This window comes from Marmota flaviventris, chromosome X, assembly GCF_047511675.1.
Source record: "Marmota flaviventris isolate mMarFla1 chromosome X, mMarFla1.hap1, whole genome shotgun sequence".
Lineage (NCBI taxonomy): Eukaryota > Metazoa > Chordata > Mammalia > Rodentia > Sciuridae > Marmota > Marmota flaviventris.
The window spans coordinates 102,222,608-102,226,685 of NC_092518.1; positions in this window are offsets into that span (position 1 = coordinate 102,222,608).

Sequence of the window (4,078 nt, forward strand, 5' to 3'; positions counted from 1 at the left end):
GGTCTGGTGTTGAGCACTGATTGGGCTGTGTGATGCAAATGTTCCTTTCCTCTAGCTCTGCCTGTGATCCCACACAGCACCTGAGATGGGTGTGATATGCCAAGATGTCAATCAATGTTAGAGTCTGTAAACAAGTCAAAATAACACCTGGCATTTTGCCAGGGGAATGTTAGAGTTCGTAAACAAGTCTGGATGGTGCCTGGCAAAATTGCCAGAGGGAGTGGTTTGAGAAGTAACAAAAGCGAGCCATTAAGTGTGGAGATTCCTGATTGGTTGACTGATGTGTCTAGTTTATGTTAATTAGATAAGCTGTGTGGAATGTATAAATACTGCTCCTGTCCTGCAATAAACGGCTCCTACTCCTGCTGTATCAATCTACACAAGTTATTCGTCACCCCCCCCCCCCCCCCCCCCCCCCCCCCCCGGTTATTTTGCTGCAGCCAGACTGCGGCAAATCAATCTGCTGACCACAAGACATCACAAAGCAAGACTCTACCTTTGAAACCCTATTCCTGCCTTATTCGGTGAAGACCGTTCCATTGAACCATCCCCCTATAAAATAAAAATAATTCAGGCTCACACTCTCTTTCCAGCACTGCTCAGCATGGAGTTGACCCTTGGGGTCACTGAGCAGTCCCACCCTCAACCTTAGAAACTCATTTTTGTGTGTTGCGTGATTTCTTTGCCATTTTCTTAGTTATTGTTGCACCTAGTTCCTTTAAACCCAGCTCATCTTGCCAGCCCAGCCAGCTAGTGACAATCCTGGGCTCTATCCCCAGAATGGCCAAAAGAAGGGTTGGTGGTTTATCTATCATTTCTCTTACATATTTATAATTAATTACTGGGCTTATGTTTAAGTAAGTAATACATTTTGAGTTGATTTTCCTATATGGTGTGAGCTGGAGATCCAGTTTTATTCTCTTGCAGGTGGACATCCAGTTTTCTCAATTTCATTTGTTAAAAAGAGTGTTCTTTTCTCCATTGTATGTTTGTGGTACCCTTGTTGAAGATCAGTTGATGATAATTGGGTGGTCCCATTTATTTCTGGGTCCTCTATTGTGTTCCATTGGCCTATATGTCTATTTTTCATACCAGTACCATACGGTTTTTATTATTATGGCTTTCTAATATAATTTGAAATCAATTAATATGATGCCTCCAGCATTGTTTTTCTTATTCAAGATTGCTTTATCTATTTAAGTTCTATCGTGGTTATGAATTTTAGGATTTTTTCCTATTTCTGTAAAAAAATGCCATTGGGATTTTGATAGAGATTACATTGAATCTGTGGATTTTGGGGTTCTATAGATATTTTAAGAATATAATTCTTCTAATCCATGAACATGGGGTGTTTCCATTTATTCTTGTCTTTTAAACTTTCTTTTATTAATGTTTTATAATGTCCAGTGTAAGTGACTTTCACCTCTTTGGTTAAGTTAATTCCTAAGTATTTTATTCATTTTGTTACTAATTTACATGGGATTGTTTTCTTAATTTCCCTTATGGTGAGCTATTGATATATAGAAATCCTACTGATTTTAATATGTTGATTTTATATATGTAACTTTACTGAATTAATTTATTAGTTCTAACAGGATTTTTGTGGCAAATTTAGAGTTATCTATGTATTTGATCATGTCATCTGTAAACATATAATTATAATTTTTCTTTCTGATTTGAATTATTTCAGTTTTTCTTCTCTTGCCTAATGGCTCTAGCCAGGACTTCCAGAATTATGTTAATTAGCAGTGAGAAAAGTAGGTATTCTTGCCTCTGTCAATCCAGATATTTCAGTCCCCCCTCCCCATTGGTTATGATGTTAGAGATGGGTTTTTCACATATGGCCTGTATTGCTTTGAGGTAAGTTGCTTCTATACCTATTTTGTTGAGAGGGTTTATTTTTAATCATCAAAGGATACTGAATTTTGTCAGATGCTTTTTTTCTATATATATATATATATATATATATGTTGAGGTAACCATGTAGTTTGTAGTTATTGTCTCTCATTCTGTTAATGTGGTATGTGACACCTTGATTGATTTCCCTATGTTGAACCATCCCTGCACCCCAAGGATAAATCCCATTTTGTAGAAGTGTCTGATCATTTTAAAGAGCTGTTGAATATGGTTTCTTAGCATTTATTGAGAGTTTTTGTATCTTTGTGCTTCAAGAAATATTGTTCTGTAGTTTTACTTGTGTTGTCTTTATCTGGCCTTGCAATTAGGGTGATACTGGCTCATAAAATGAGTTTCAGGTGTTCCCTCTTTATTTTTTTAAAAGAGTGCATAGTTGTTTATAATATAGTGCCCTATGATGTTTTTATTTCTGTGTTATCTATTATCATGTCTTCCCTTTTATTTCTGATTTTTGAGTATTCTTCCTTTTTTCTTGGTTTAGCTAAGAGTTTATTTTGTTTATCTTTTAAAAACAACTCTTGGCTTTGTTGATTTTTCTGTACTCTTAGAAATAATATTTATTCAGCTTTATTTCAGCTCTGATCTTTATTATTTCCTTCCTTCTGCTAACTTTGGATTGAGTTTGTTGTTTTTCTAGTTCCTTGAGTTGTAAAGTTAGGTTTTTTGATATCTTTCTTCTTTTTTAATGAAGGCATTTATCACTATAAAATTCTCTCTTTGTGCTAATTTTGGTACATCCCGTAAGTTTTGTTAAGTTGCATTTGCATTTGCATTTATCTCAAGTTATTCTTTGGAAATTCTATCTTGATTTCTTCTTTTATCTCATGGTTATTCAACAGTGGGCTTTTTCCACATTTTTATAAATTTTCCCTTTTTTTCTGTTACTGATTTTTAGTCTCTTTCCATTGTGATCTGAGAAGATACTTGGTATGATGATTTCAATCCTCTTAATTTTGTTAGGCCTGTTTTATGACCTAACATGTGATCTGTCCTAGAAAATATTCCATGCATGCTTGAGAAGAATGTACATTCTGCTTCTGTGGGATTGGGAAAATTTGTTATGTATCTATGAGGCCCCTCTGGTTTATAGTGTCTTTCAAGTTAGCTGTTTCCTTATTGATTTTCTGCATGGGTATTCCATCCTTTATTGAAAGTGGGGTGTTGAAGTCTCCTGTCATTTTATTGCTGTCGATTCTGTCTTCAGATCTGCCAATATTTGTTTTATGTATTTTGGTGCTCTGATATTTGATGCATATATATTTATTTTCTGTTGGATTAATCCTTTGATCATAATGATCTTTGTGTCTAGTGACAATTTTTGACTTAAAGTCTATTTTATCTGATAGAAGTACAGTTACCCTTGTTCTCTTTTGGCTACCGTTTTCATGGAAGATTCTTTTCTTTCCCTTCACTTTCAGCCCATGTGTGTGTTTGTAACCAAAGTTAGTATTATAGACAGTATAGCAGTGCAACTTTTAAAAATCCATTTAGCTACTCTATGTCTTTTGATTAGGGAGTTGAATTATTTATATTTAAAATCATTATTGGTATGTAAGGACTTACTCTTACCATTTTGTTACTTCTGTCTGTTTTTATAGTTGTATTCTTCCTTTCTTGCTCTTTTTTGTTATTGATTTTTTTGTAATTTATCATCTATTATTTGAAGCACTGAACACAGCTTCCTCCTAATTTCTCTCTTTGCCTCTATAATTGTTCTCCTTTAATCATATTGTGAATTAATCTAAGCCAATTGATCTAAGCCAGTTAGCCTCTCATATCAACAAGTACTTTTCAGTGAACATCAATAGTCTGTAATAACTAGAGGTAACTGTAGATTAAAGTTTTCATCTCCCTCAATCTCCCTACCAGGTGGTATGTTCTAATGAAAACAGAACTTCGACCCAATTCTGCCAATCATACATTTTTTTTTTAGCAGTTAGACATAATCCTACAACCTGTCTTCATAAGCTCTATTAAGTCCCATGCAGGAAAGGTTCACTTGAAGCGTGTACAGCAGATCCCCAGTAGTAGTAGTTTAACTAAATGTCTAGTCAGAATAGGCAACAGAATTGATCTTCCATTAACTATCCCAATGTGGAAACTTGGGATTCCTAGACCGTGCCACTAAAGGGTCACCTGTTTCTTAGGCCTCATTTATGTG